The sequence below is a fragment of the Carcharhinus amblyrhynchos genome, unplaced genomic scaffold, assembly GCF_965287045.1.
Source record: "Carcharhinus amblyrhynchos unplaced genomic scaffold, sCarAmb.v2.hapA chromosome_122, whole genome shotgun sequence".
Classification (NCBI taxonomy): Eukaryota; Metazoa; Chordata; class Chondrichthyes; order Carcharhiniformes; family Carcharhinidae; genus Carcharhinus; species Carcharhinus amblyrhynchos.
In genome coordinates this window covers 179,422-194,223 of record NW_027649862.1, presented here as the reverse complement: position 1 = coordinate 194,223, position 14,802 = coordinate 179,422, and the positions used below count along the sequence as shown (strand labels likewise).

Genomic DNA, 14,802 nt, shown 5'->3' with positions numbered 1-14,802 from the left:
GCCTTGGTAACAGGCTTTTGAATTTCGACAGCCTATCAGCTCAAAGCTATTGGGAACCTATCAAATTTGAATTTACTGTCGTTGACAACATCAGACCAAACCTGGTGTAGGAAAGTTGACAAGTCATCAGGATTATAAAGAGGACCTCAACTCCCTGCCTGCAGCCAGTTAGTTCATAGAAGATAGGAGCAGGAGGAGGCCCTTCGGCCCTTCAAACCTATTCCACCATTCATTATGATCACAACTGATCATCCAAACTCAGCAGTCTAGTCCTGCTTTCTCCCCATAACCTTTGATCCCATTTGCTCCCAAGTGCGATATCCAGCTGCCTCTTGAGTACATTCAATGTTTTAGCATCAACTACTTCCTGTGGTAATGAATTCCACAGGCTCACCACTCTCTGGGTGAAGAAATGGCTCCTCACCTCTGTCCTAAATGGTCTACCCTGAATCCACAGGTTGTGACCCCCTGGTTCTGGACTCCCCCACCATCGGGAACATCCTCCCTGCAACTACCCTGTCTAGTCCTGTTTCTGAGAGATCTCCCCCCTCTGAACTCCAGTGAAAACAATCCTAACCTCGTCAATCTCTCCTCGTACGCCAGTCCCACCATCCCCAGAATCAGCCTGGTATCTCTTCGCTGCACTCCCTCGAGAGCAAGAACATCCTTCCTCAGAAAAGGAGAGCCAAAACTGCACACAATACTCTAGGTGTGGTCTCACCAAGGCCCCTGTATAATTGTAACAACACATCCCTGCTCCTGTACTCAGTTCAGTTGAACAAAAAGGCTGCTTCCTCTCAACAGGTAGAAAGGGTAAGAGTGGCTCTCTCTAAAAATTTCTCTAAGAGAAATCTCCATCCATCCACGAGAAGTGTGCCAAATCAGAAAGTTTACCAGCAGCAACAGAAGAATGCCACAGGTTATTTTTCCAAAGCCACAAATCCTCTATGTTTTTCTGAGAGCGACTAGGTTAAGTATTATTAATTTTTGTCCCTGAATGGCCCTTGTTTGAACAGCATTTCAATCAAACTTTCCTTTAATTAATATGTTACTTGTTTAGTTAAAGTTCCCAATTGGTTAAATAACTAACGTGTTAATTATTCACTTAAAATGAGTGTCAGGTCTATTAACGGATTTCTAAATGTTAATGAAGAACAGTTCACACCCTCCCAAACAGTTTAACAGATTACAAAGTGAGGTAAAGGGGATTAACCTTTGCGTCATAACACATTCGGTGTGAAGAATGAGCAGCTTGGATGTGTTGCACTCCTTCTGCACTGCATCAGTGTGTGAACTCAGAGCGAGAAGTTTTTCTTAATCCCACATCTTCACTTTTATTTCCAGAACCTAGTAAGCTCCTGATCATAAAAATATTTGTCCAATTCCCTCTTAAAATTATTTATGCATTCAAGAGGCATCTGGATATTGCACTTGGGGCGAATGGGATCAAAGGTTATGGAGAGAAAGCAGGATTAGGCTGTTGATTGGAAGAACAGCCACGATGGTAATGAACAAAGGAGCAGGTCGAAGGGCCTCCTTCAGCACCGATGTTTCTATGAACCAACTGAGTGCAGGTAGGCAGCTGAGTTCCTCTTTATAATACTGATGACTTCTGATTATTTACAGGGCTAGCTTTCGCCACCTTGTTCAATAGAGTGTTCCTCCAGTGAAACGCGAGACCTTTTGGCAACGCTCTCAAATCTCTGACATCCACTTGCCAGAGGGGACACGCTTTCTCTCTCTCCTCTTATCAAGATCAATGAGCTGGTGGAACAGACAAGAGTATTTCCACCCAGCTGGGCCTGACACCCAACATCCAGTGCTAGTTCGTTCCAAATTTTAACAGGCAAAGATATCTCTAGTGAAAGGGCGAGCTAATCAGCTTAGATGGTACCAGCTTTAGATCCTACATTTTGCAATGAATTGGCCATCAGCTCTGTCAATGGGAGAAATGGTTTCCGCATCTCTGTTCAGGCGCCTGTCTGGGTACAGTAAGGGAGAATTTAGCATGGCCAATGGTTCCGATTTGATTTGTTATTGTCACATGTATTAAGGTACAGTGAAAAGTATTGTTTCTTGCACACTATACAAAGCATACCATTCATAGAGAAGGAAAGGACCAGGTGCAGAATGTAGTATTATAGTCATAGTTAGGGTGTACAGAAAGATCAACTTAATGTGAGGTAGGTCTATTCAAAAGTCTGACAGCAGCAGGAAAGAAGCTGTTCGCCAGTCAGTTGGTACGTGACCTCAGACTTTTGTATCTTTTTCCCGATGAAAGAATTTGATTTATTATTGTCATGTGTAAAAAGTACTGTTTCTTGTGCGCTATACAAAGCATACTGTTCACAGAGGAGGAAAGTAGAGTGCAGAATTTAGTGTTACAGTAATAGCTAGGGTGTAGAGAGATCAACTTAATATTTGATTTAATATTTTTACATGTATTAGCATACAAGGAAAAGTTTTTCAATTGATTTATTATTGTTTCTTGTGCATTGTACAGGCAAAGCATACCATTCATAGAGAAGGAAAGGAGAGGATTCAGAATGTAGTGTTAGTCATAGCTAGGGTGTCGAAAAAGATCAACAATGCGAGGTAGGTCCATTCAAAGGCAGCAGGGAAGAAGCTGTTCTCGAGTCGGTTGGTACGAGACCTCAGACTTTTGTATCTTTTTCCTGATGGAAGAAGGCGGAAGAGAGAATATCCAGGGTACGTGGGGTCCTTAATTATGCTGGCTGCTTTGCCAAGGCAGCAAAAAAATGTAGATAGATGCATCTAACCAGCCCGTCTTTCAGACTGAAAGCAGTTTGAAGCACCCGGAGGAAACCCACACAGACACGGGGAGAACATGCAAACTCTGCATAGACAGTGACCCAAGCCAGGAATCGAACTCAGGTCCCCGGCGCTGAGAGGCAGTAGTGCTAACCATTGTGCCACCCAAACTTAGGTGAGAAGTTACACATCTAAAAACTTCAGCTCTGATCCAGCAATTCTGACACTTGAACATCACAACTTGCTAATCGCAAATAGCTAAAAGAAAACCTGCTGGGCAAGGGTGGGGTTGAAGTACCACAACCAAAATAGCTCTGCGCTTCGCTAAACAAACATGCCCGGAGAAGTGAATATAAACGGCAGTTCAACCTCCAGTTTAAACAGAGATGTTTCACTGTTCACATCTGGAAAATATGCTTCAATTTGCAGCTCATAATGGTCAGATATTTCAACTGAGCGAATGTCGAATCCTGCTGCGCTGCCAGGAAAACTCAGTCCTCGGGTTGAATTGGATCTCGCCATGGCACAGCGCTCTGACTGCACTGAAACTAGGTCAGGAGGCTGTTCAAGCAGTAAATTCCACTTAGCCAGCACGTACGAGGCAATAAACGGATTCCACATTGATCAAGTGCCAAAGCTGACAGTGTTTTGTTGGAACACGGAAAACCCTTCACGCTGCAACACCCCAGACATTACCACGGGCTGGGAGTCCCTGTAGAACCAATGTTACCTCAGCGCACGGTACAGGGTGCGGCAGCAGCCAGTTTACCAGCTGGATTCGCAGACTGTAGCTATATAGAATCCTCCAGTGCAGAAGAAGGCCTTTCAGCCCATCGAGGCTGCACTGACCACAATCTCACCTGGGCCCTATCCCCATAACCCCATGCACTTACCCTAGCTAGTCCCCTTGACACTAGGGGTCAATTTAGCATGGCCAATCCACCCAACCTGCACATTGCTGGACACCAAGGGGCAATTTAGCATGGTCAATCCACCCTAACCTGCACACCTTTGGTATGTGAGAGGAAACTGAAGCACCTGGGAGGAAACCCATGTAGACACAGAGAGAACATGCAAACTCCACACAAACAGTGACCCAAGCCGGGAATCGAACCCGGGTCCCTGACGCTGTGAGGCAGCAGTGCTAACCATTGTGCCACCCTAAAGTTTACTTATTAGTTAGAAGTCAGTTAGTGGGGGCAAAGAAAACAGGAACAAGAATCCGGCCTCGTACTTGTTCTTAAAGTTTATTTATCAGTTTCACAGGCTGGCTTACATTAACACTGCAATGAAGTTACCGTGAAAATCCCCTAGTCACCACACTCTGGAGCCTGTTTGGGTACAGTGAGGGAGAACTAGCACGGCCAATGTGCCGTAACCAGCATGTCTTTTGGACTGTGGGAGGAAACCAGAGCACACGGAGCAAACCCACACAGATACAGGGAGAATGTACAGACTCCACACAGTGACCCAAGCTGGGAATCAAATCTGGGTCTCTGGCGCTGTGAGGCAGCAGTGCTAACCCACTGTACCACCCAGTTACACAGTAGATTGCTCCTTTATTTTGGGAGGCAGTATGAGTGGCAAGGAGTGAGGCAAGAAAATAACTGGTAAAAAGTCTGCAGGAGATGATGAAAGCAAAATACTGTGGACGGGGAATCAGAAACACAAACAGGAAATGTTGGAGAAGTTCAGCATCAGAGAGAGCCAAGATAGATTTAAAGTTTTGAGTCCATATGAATCTTCTGAATGAAAGAGTGGATTATATATTGTATCAGAACGTCTCAGCAAGCCTAGGGGAGACATGCCATACAGATATTGGGGTTTCCAGTTTAAGTACTTTTACTGAGGAACTGCTTCCGAGGCACCTTGCATCTTCAGCTCTTTAGTCAGTGAATCACTCCTGCCTTCCCCTCGCTTCATAGCGAGGGGGATTGAATATAAAAGTAGGGAGGTCTTGCTGCAGCTGTATAGGGCATTGGTGAGGCCGCAGCTGGAGTACTGTGTGCAGTTTTGGGCGCTGCACCTGCGCAAGGATATTTTGGCCCTGGAGGGAGTGCAGAGGAGGTTTACTAGGCTGATACCGGAGTTGAGGGGATTGAGCTATGAGGAGAGGCTGAATAAACTAGGCTTGTACTCGTTAGAGTTTAGAAGAATGAGGGGAGATCTCATTGAGACGTATAAGATGATGAATGGGATGGATAGGATAGAGGTGGAGAGACTCTTCCCGCTCAAAAAAGACAGTAGGACTAGGGAGCACAGCCTCAAGATAAAGGGGAGGCGGTTTAGAACGGAGTTGAGGAGGAACTTCTTCACTCAAAGGGTGGTGAATCTCTGGAATTCTCTGCCCGTTGAAGTGGTGGAGGCTGCCTCGCTAAATATTTTTAAGAAGCAGGTTGATGGGTTCTTGATAAGAGAGGGGATTAAGGGTTATGGGGAGAGGGCGGGAAAGTGGAACTGAGCCACGACAGATCAGCCATGATCTTATTGAATGGCGGGGCAGGCTCGAAGGGCTAGATGGCCTACTCCTGCTCCTATTTCTTATGTTCTTATCACATCACATCACTTTTGTTCTTCCTTCTCCTTTGTAAATACTCAAATGGGTGGCATGGTGGCACAGTGGTTCGCACTGCTGCTTCAATGCCAGAGACCCGGGTTCGATTCCCGGCTCGGGTCACTGTCTGTGTGGAGTCTGCATGTTCTCCCCGTGTCTGCGCGAGTTTCATCTGGGTGTTTCCTCCCACAGTCTGAAAGAAGTGCTGCTTAGGGTGCATTGACCTGCCGGAGTGTGATTATTAGGGGAATTTCACTGTAACTTCATTGCAGTGTTAATGTAAGCCTTATTTGTGACTAATTAATAAACTTTACTTTAAAAGCAAACTTTATCCAGTCCAGACAAAAAGTCACCTTGCTCCCCGCAGATGTTGCCTGACCTGCTGAGTACTTGCAGAACTGTGTTTTTTTAAATCACAGATACACCACACATGGGGAAGGGCCATGGGAAACATGTGAGGCTTCACAGAGAAAGATGACATGAAGTTCTCCCAGAAGGGATACTGTAGCTGAACAGAACACCAGAATCCAACCAGGTGCAGTGTCCATCAGGCACTACCAGACAGCAATGTGAATCAGGAAAAGGAAACCCATTGAGAAAGGAGTTACCAAAGCAAATCTTCCCTACACTGGCAAATCCCTGACTAGCTTTACCTCTCAACTCGGAGAGGTAGGTTCCAGGAACCAGACTGACCACAGCTACATGGGAGCACACAGCCCCAGGGACTGACAGAGCAAACAGTTGCTGGGACGTATGGTTCTGAACAACCATACTTAGGGTTAGGTTGATTGACCATGCTAATAAATTTGTCCCTTAGTGTCCTGAGATGCGTAGATTAGGGAGGTTAGTGGGTAAAATATTAGGGATATGGAGGTAGGGCCTGGGTGGGGCACTACTGGGGTTATGGTCGGTGCAGACCTGATGGGCCAAATAGCCTCTTTCTGTACTGTAGGGATTCATTGATTCTGTGATTCGTACTGGAACGTAACAGGAGAGAATAAGAAAACATTGATGCAGCAACTATCACCTGTTTTAAAAATGTCACACAATGTTTTCACTGTCGACTGATATGCAAGCGGAACAAAAGGAAAAGGCAGGCCAAAGTTCTCCTCTCTGTTTGCTTTTCTTACATTTTCTGTTCCTGAAAATGCAGTAAGTAAAGGCAAGTAGTATGTTGCAAGAGGGTTGGAGTGCAGGAGCAGCTGTAGCTGGCCTTGGTGAGACCATACCTGGAGTACTGTGCGGACCTTTTAGCTTCCTTATCTAAGGAAGGATGTCTTGCCTAGAGGAAGTGCAGGTTCACCAGACTGATTCCTAGGATGGCAGGACTTTCATAGGAGGAGATTAGGCTGGCTGGGCTTGTATCCATTGGAATTTAGACAGGGAATCTAATCGAAACATATAATATTTAGACAGCGCTAGACAGAACAGGTTCATTCTGGCGTAGCACAGTGGGTTAGCACTGCTGCCTCACAGCACCAGGGACACAGGTTCAATTCCCAAATTGAGTCACTGTGGAGTCTGCACATTCTCCCTGTGTCTGCATGGTTTCCTCTGGGTGCTCCAGTTTCCTCCCACGGTCTGAAAGAGGTGCTGGTTGGGGTGCACTGGCTGTGCTAAATTCTCCCTTAGTGTACCCAAACAGGCATTGGACTGTGGCAACTGGAGGATTTTCAGAGTAACTTCATTGCAGTGTTAACATAAGCTGACTTGTGACACTAATAAACTAACTTTAAAAACTTTCAGGGATGTTGTTTCCTCTGGCTGGGGATGTGGGGACAGGGTCTAGAACAAGGGGTACAGTCTCAGATGTGGCTATTTAGGACTGAGTTGAGGAGAAACCTCTTCACTCAGTGGGTGGTGAAGCTGTGGAATTTTCTACCAGAGAAAGCTGTGAAGGCCAAAATCACTGAATATAATTGAGAAGGACATAGGTAGATGTGTAGACTCTAAACGTGGCAAGGGCAGAGCGCTGAGAGAGAGGATTGACCATGATAATGTTGAATGGCAGAGCAGGCTTGAAGAGCCAAATGGTCGACTCCAACTTCCTACAAAGACCGAGATGGCTTACAGTTAGCTGCACCTTATCCCAAAGAGGAACAAGTGAGGGAGACCATTCTGCCCATTTACCTTGTCTTCCCACAATGTGTGATTTCCCATTCAGACAGCAGTTTCTTTGCAGAGACACTTCAGGCAACCTTGAAGAGGTTTCAGGGAGAATAAATAATGGTTTGGACTTAATTCTTCTTTCCCCTGTTGCCCCTCTGACCTGGCTGAATGAAGCAAGGATGTGGAGCGCTGCCAAGTGCACTAAGGTGTTAATGGAGGGCAGCTGCTGGTAAAGCAAAGTGGCTCTCAGACGGGGAACAAAGTTACAGGGTTTAGATTACTTTAACCCTGAGGAACAGCACTGTAACCTTTGTCTTTATTTTGCTGTCTGTTTTGACTGACTTCCACAACAGCATACGCTGCTGTAAAATAAAGTCAAAAGGTATCTTACGTTGACAGGTCTGGTAGAATACCTGCCCCCGCTTCTTCTTGCCTTCCCAACAAGGCTAAAGGTTACCAAGCAGCACCTGCATCAGACAATCATCAGAGCAGAGCCAACACTGGGTGACTCTGTGTCAGCTCTGAGGAAGGGTCACCAAGACCCGAAACACTGACTCTATTCTCTCTCCACAGATGCTGTCAGACCTCCTGAGTTCCCCCAGCATTTTCTGTTTTTGTTTCAGATTCCAGTGTCCGCAGTGTTTTGCCTTTACTCTACAAGAAGTGATTGCTTGATTAAACAAGTTTGGAATTACAACCGCAGGGTTTTCAAAGGGTGTGGGGAGCTGTATGTGGACTGCCTCAGGGTTCAGTGAAATGTTTTGGGGTAAAGTAAGAAGTAAAATTTATTGATTAGTCACAAGTAAGGCTTAAATTAACACTACAATGAAGTGACTGTGAAATTCCCTCAGTCGCCACACTCCAGGACCCATGTGGGTCAATGCACCCTAACCAGCACGTCTTTCAGACTGTGGGAGGAAACCTAAGCACCTGGATGAAACCCACGCAGACACAGGGAGAATGTGCAGATTGCACAGACAGCGACCCATGCCAGCAGTCGAACCCAGGTCCTTGGCACTGTGAAGTAGCAGTGCTAACCACTGTGCCACTGTGCTGCCCACTAGGTTGAAAGCTCCTGTCTAATTGCTCTGTTGCCCTCCCTCTTTCTCTCCCTGCTGCACTGTATTCTTTCTGCCGATTACTGACACGCGCATCTCACGGTCAACATCCCCAACATGAGCAAGCCTATCACTGAGGAAAAGCTGACCAGGTTAGGACTGTTTTCGCTGGAGTTCAGACGAATGAGGGGGGATCTCAGAGACTTATACAATTCTAACAGGACTAGACAGGGTGGATGCGGGGAGGATGTTCCCGATGGTGGGGTGAGTCCAGAACCAGGGGGTCACAGTCTTAGGATTCAGGGTAGACCATTTAGGACGGAGGTGAGGAGACATTTCTTCAGCCGGTGAGCCAGTGGAATTCATTACCAAGGAAATAGTTGATGCCAAAACATTGAACGTATTCAAGAGGTGGCTGGATATCGCACTGGGGGTGAACAGGATCAAAAGTTATGGGGAGAAAGCAGGATTAGGCTATTGAGTTGGATGATCAGCCATGATTGTATTGAATGGCAGAGCAGGCTAGAAGGGCTGAATGGCCTCCTCCTGCTCCTGTGTTCTATGTTTCGATGTATGCTTCTATTTTGTGGGCATGTAATATCAATGGAAGTGTTGCTCTGGTGGTGAGTATCTGGAATGAGCTGCCAGAAGCAATAGAAGCAACGGGTACAAGTTTGTCCTTCAAAAAGCATTTAGACAGTTACATGGGTACGATGGGTATAGAGGGACATGGGCCAAATGTGGGCAAAGTGAATTAGTTTAGGGGTTTAAAACAAAGGTGGCATGGACAAGTTGGGCCAAAGGGCCTGTTTCCATGCTGTAAACCTCTATGACTGTCTGATACTTGGTGTTATCTGGAGCTCCCGGGAAAGGTGCTGCCTTTGACATAGGAGCATGCTCTGCCCTGGGGTGGGTTGTGTGTGTGTGTGTGTGTGTGTGTGTGTGTGTGTGTGTGTCACCCACCCACCACGCATGGCACTCTCAGCACTAGCTGGGCGATTGAGGGCCAGCCTACAGAGACGTCAACCTCAGGTAAATGCACCTTCCTCTCCAACTAAAGACAAATTCAATGACTGAAAGTCTCTTGTCTAATACTGGGGTTTGATCACTGCTCAGCTGCAAGGCTCAGAGAATCCCACTAATCAGCCGTTCACATATTTTGAGTTCAGGCATGCCATGCAGTAAGTGTGAGCTGAACGGTTACAGCCTTGATCCACCCTACGCAGCTGTGATTACATCATCTGGCAGCGACCCAGCACAACAGCAGCAATGTCCGGGATAACAAATGCTGTCTTTGGTAACGATATAATCTTTTGTGCGCTGCCTCGGCTGGGAAGACTAGAACCCTCTCCAACACTGTCAATGTGACTAGCTGCTCAGCTCACAGGTATAACAGGCCCTGGCAGTCCTCAGCACAGTCATGGTATCCCTGCATCTTTAAGGTGGCTAGTTTCATGGAGAAGCATTGATTGTGTTTTCAGGGAGCTGGGGATGTGCTTTAATCATTCAGGTTTCACACAACGATAATTGGAAGTTCCCCAAAGTAACACAACAGCGGGAGAAAAGAGGAGACCACATGTCCCATCGAGCTTGCTCTGCCATTCAATCTGAGCCCAGGTTACAACAGGCTCCAATTTCCCAGCCGCTCCCCACATCCAAGATACACCAAATATCTGTCTACTCCCCAGCTGTGTTCAATGCTGGAACATCTACCACCCTCTGGGTTGGGGGGAGGGGGGAGAATTCCAAACCCTTTGAATGAAATGATTTCAGTCCTAAATGAGTGCCTCCCTGCTTCCTTATCTTGAGACTGTAGCCCCGTGCCTTTACCCCGAGAGCGTGGGCCCCCCTCACCCCGAGACTATGTCCCCCCCTTTATTCTGAGGCTATGCCCTCTATGTTTCAGTTTTCCCTAAATGCAGAAACAATCTCTGTGTTCACCCCATCAAATCCCTTCAGAATTTTCCACATTTCAATGAGATCGCCCCTCGTTCCCCGTAATTCCAGGGAACAGAAGCCCAATTTACTCAGCCTCCCATCACAGGGCAACCCCTCATCCCTGGGACTAATCTGGTGAACTTTTGTTGGTTCACGTCAATAGCAAGTAGATCCTTTCTTCAGACAGCACTACACACAATATTCCAGATATTTTCTCAGCAAGACCTGTGCAACTGGGGCAAGATTTCTTCATTCATGTACTCCAATCTCCTTGTAACAAAGGCCAACATGTGATTTGGCTAATTGCTTCCTCCACCTACACACCAACTTTCTGCATTCCTTGTACAAGCAACCCAAGTCTCTTTTGAGCATCAACACTTAAGTTTCACACTATTTAAAAATATTTTGCTTTTCTATTCATTACAAAGCGAACAAGTTCACATTTCCCCTGCATTAAACTCCATCTGCCACCTTGCTGTCTACTCATTTAATCTGTCTATATCTCTTTGCAGCCTCCCTATGTCCTCCCTGCAGCGTAACTTCCCACCTAGCTTGGTATCGTCAGCAATTACTCTCTGCCTCTTCAGCTAAACTGTTCAAATGGATGTGAATAGCTGAGGGCCCAGCACTGACCGTTGCAGCACTCCATTATTCACTGTCTGTTTGTCAACTTGAAAAAAAAAACTCATTTATGCCCACTCTGTTTTCTATCCATTAACCAATCCTCTATCCATATTAAAGTATCACCCTCAGTTCCATGAGCCCTCATCTTGTTTGTTAACCTTTTGAGACACTTCAGCCAACGTCTTTTGGAAATCCACGTATGCTACATCTACTCTACGAGTTACATCCTCAAAAAAAAACTCAAATAAATCTGTCAAACAGGATTGCCCTTCAGTAAAACCAAGTTGTCTTGTTCTAATCATACTCTGCTTTTCTAACTGCATCATTAAGACTTCCTTTTAACAGATTCCGACATTTCTCCCAACAACTGATGTCAGGCTAACTGGCCTGTTGTTCACTGCTTTCTTGCTTTTCTTTCTTGAAAAGTATAGAACCGCAACAGTGCAGGAGACCATTTGACCCATTGAGCCTGCACCGACAACAATCCCAACCAAACCCCACACATCCCAGGATACTCTGGGCAATTTAGCAGGGCCAATCCACCTAACCCACACATTTTTGAACACTAAGGGGCAATTTAGCATGGCCAATCCCCCTAACCCGCACATCTTTAGACACTAAGGGGTAATTTAGCATGGCCAATCCCCCTAACCTGCACATCTTTGGTAGCATTATAAGCAGTATAACATTTCTAATTTCCAATCCAACAGGATCCCTTCCAAATCCAAGGAATGTTAGAAAATCAGGGCTAAGAAACCAATATTTACTTTAGCTACTCTCTTCCTTTTCATATACTTCCAAAAGATCTTACACTTTCTTTCAGTATTCCTGGCTACTTTACTCTCCTATTCTAATTTATAAGAACATAAGAAATAGGAGCAGGAGGAGGCCATCTAGCCCTTAGAGCCTGCCCCACCATTCAATAAGATCATGGCTGATCTGAAGTGGCTCAGTTCCACTTTCTCGCTTTCTCCCCATAACCCTTAATTCCCTTGCCGACCAAAAACCTATCTACCCGTGACTTAAATATATTTAGCGAGGTAGCTTCCACCACTTCAATGGGCAGAGAATTCCAGAGATTCATCACCCTTTGAGTGAAGAAGTTCCTCCTCATCTCCGTTTTAAACTGCACCCCCCCTTATCTTGAGGCTGTGCCCTCTAGTCCTGCTGTCCTTTCTGAGCAGGAAGAATCTCTCTACCTCAACCCTATCCATCCCCTTCATCATCTTATGCGTCTCTATAAGATCCCCCCTCATCCTTCTAAACTCCAACGAGTACAAGCCCAGTCTATTCAGTCTCTCTTCATAGTTCAACCCTCTCAACTCTGGTATCAGCCTAGTGAACCTTCTCTGCACTCCCTCCAAGGCCAAAATATCCTTGCGCAAGTGCGGTGACCAAAACTGCACACAGTATTCCAGCTGCAGCTTCACCAGTGCCCTGTACAGTTGCAGCAAGACCTCCCTACTTTTATATTCAATCCCCCTCGCTATAAAGGCCAGCATCCCATTTGCCTTCCTGATCACCTGCTGCACCTGCAGGCTGGGTTTTTGCGACTCATGCACAAGGACCCCCAGGTCCCTCTGCACCGTAGCATGCTGCAGCTTTTCACCCTTTAAATAGTAGTCCCTCCTACTATTATTTCTGCCAAAGTGGATAACCTCATACTTGCTAACATTGTACTCCATCTGCAGGTCCTCACCCACTCGCTCAGCCTATCTAGATCCCTCTGCAGACTTTCTACACCCTCCGCACAATTTGCTTTTCCACATACCTTTGTGTCATCAGCAAATTTCGACACCCTACACTCAGCTCCCTTCTCCAGATCATCTATATAAATGGGAAATAGCTGAGGCCCCAGCACCGATCCCTGGGGCAATCCACTAGTCACCAACCGCCAATCCGAATAGCACCCATTGACACCTACTCTCTGCCTCCTATTTGACAGCCAATCCCCTATCCACGCTAACACCTTACCCCCAACTCCATGCCCCCTAACCTTCTGTAGCAACCTTTTGTGCGGCACCTTATCAAACGCCTTCTGAAAATTGAGAAACACCACATCCACTGGTTTCCCCTCTGTCTACCGCACTCGTCATATCCTCATAGAATTCCAATAAATTTGTCAGACACGACTTCCCCTTAACGAATCCGTGCTGCGTCTGCTCTATCAAACAATTCTTCTCAAGGTGCCTCGCTATTTCTTCTCTGATGACGGATTCAAGCATTTTTCCTACAACAGACGTTAAACTAACCGGCCTATAATTCCCTGCCTTTTGCCTGCTACACTTTTTAAACAGCGGCGTAACATTAGCCGCTTTCCAATCTTCCGGCACTTCCCCGGAATCCAGCGAGGTTTGGAAAATAATCACTAAGGCATCTACAATCACCTCTGTCATTTCCTTCAGAACCCTGGGATGCATTCCATCCGGTCCTGGGGACTTGTCCACCATCAGTCCCACTAGTCGATCGAGCACTACCTCTCTAGTGACAATGATCGTATTCAGGTTCTCAACTCCTACCATCCTTCTATCTTTAATACCCGGCAAACTATTCGCGTCCTCCTCCGTGAAGACCGAGGCAAAAAACTTATTTAAGGCCTCAGCCAGTTCCTCATCCCTCACCACTAAATCCCCCCCTCTCATCCTCCAAGGGTCCAACATTCACCCTAACCAGCCTCCTCCTCTCTATACATTTATAAAAACTCTTACTATCCTTTTTTATATTTAGTGCTAGTTTAGCTTCATAGTCTATCCTTCCTTTCTTTATCATCTTCTTCATCTTTCTTTGTTGATTTTTAAACCTCTCCCAATCCTCTCCTCGCCCAATACTTTTAGCCACTCTAAACACACCAGCTTTTAATTTAATACTCTCCTTTATTTCCTTTGTTAACTACGGCTGATTATCCCTTCTCCTACGATCCTTCTTTACCATCAGAATAAATTTCTGCTGAGCACCGAAAAAGATCTCCTTAAAGATCCTCCACTGTTCCTCAGCAGTCCTACCGACCAATCTGCGCCCCCAATCTACATTTGCCAATTCCTCTCTCATCCTATCGTACTCCCCTCTGTTCAAACAGAGGACACAGGTCCGGGATCCTACTTTCTCATCCTCCATCTGCATCAAAAACTCAACCATACAATGATCGCTCTTCCCAAGAGGATCCCTCACAACAAGGTCCCTAATTCTACCTGCGTTACATAACGCCAGATTCAAGACAGCTTGCTCCCTCGTCGGTTCCATCACACACTGTTCAAGGAAACTATCCCGGCAGCATTCCAAGAACTCTTCCTCAAGCCCACCGCGTCCAACATGGGTCAACCAATCAATATGTAGATTGAAATCCCCCATAATTATCACCGTTCCATTTCTGCACGCATCATTTATTTGTGTGTTTATAGCCCGCCCCACCTCCAAGTTATTATTTGGGGGCCTAAAGACCACACCCACCAGCGTCTTCCTCCCCTTGCTGTTCCTTATCTCCACCCACAACGATTCCACGTTCTGCTCTTTGGAGCCTATATCTTCCCTTACTACCACTCTGATACTATCCTTAATCAGCAGAGCTACCCCTCCCCCTTTTTCCTCCCACCTATCCTTCCTAAACACTTGATACCCCTGGACATTCAGCTCCCAGTCCCTGTCACCTTGCAACCATAATTTCCTCTTCACTGACCTTTCGTGGTCTCTAAAACACTCCCAAAACTTTGCTGATGACAAAGAAAGCATTGAAGGGGAGATAGAAAAAGT

At 46.1% G+C, this 14,802-nt stretch overlaps 1 protein-coding gene across 2 annotated transcripts in view; it reads right to left on the bottom strand.

The window, feature by feature from the left end:
• The window catches only part of ash1l (ash1 (absent, small, or homeotic)-like (Drosophila)), a 245,067-nt gene that overhangs the window by 96,077 nt on the left and 134,188 nt on the right, over window positions 1-14,802 (bottom strand). The window lies entirely within an intron of this gene.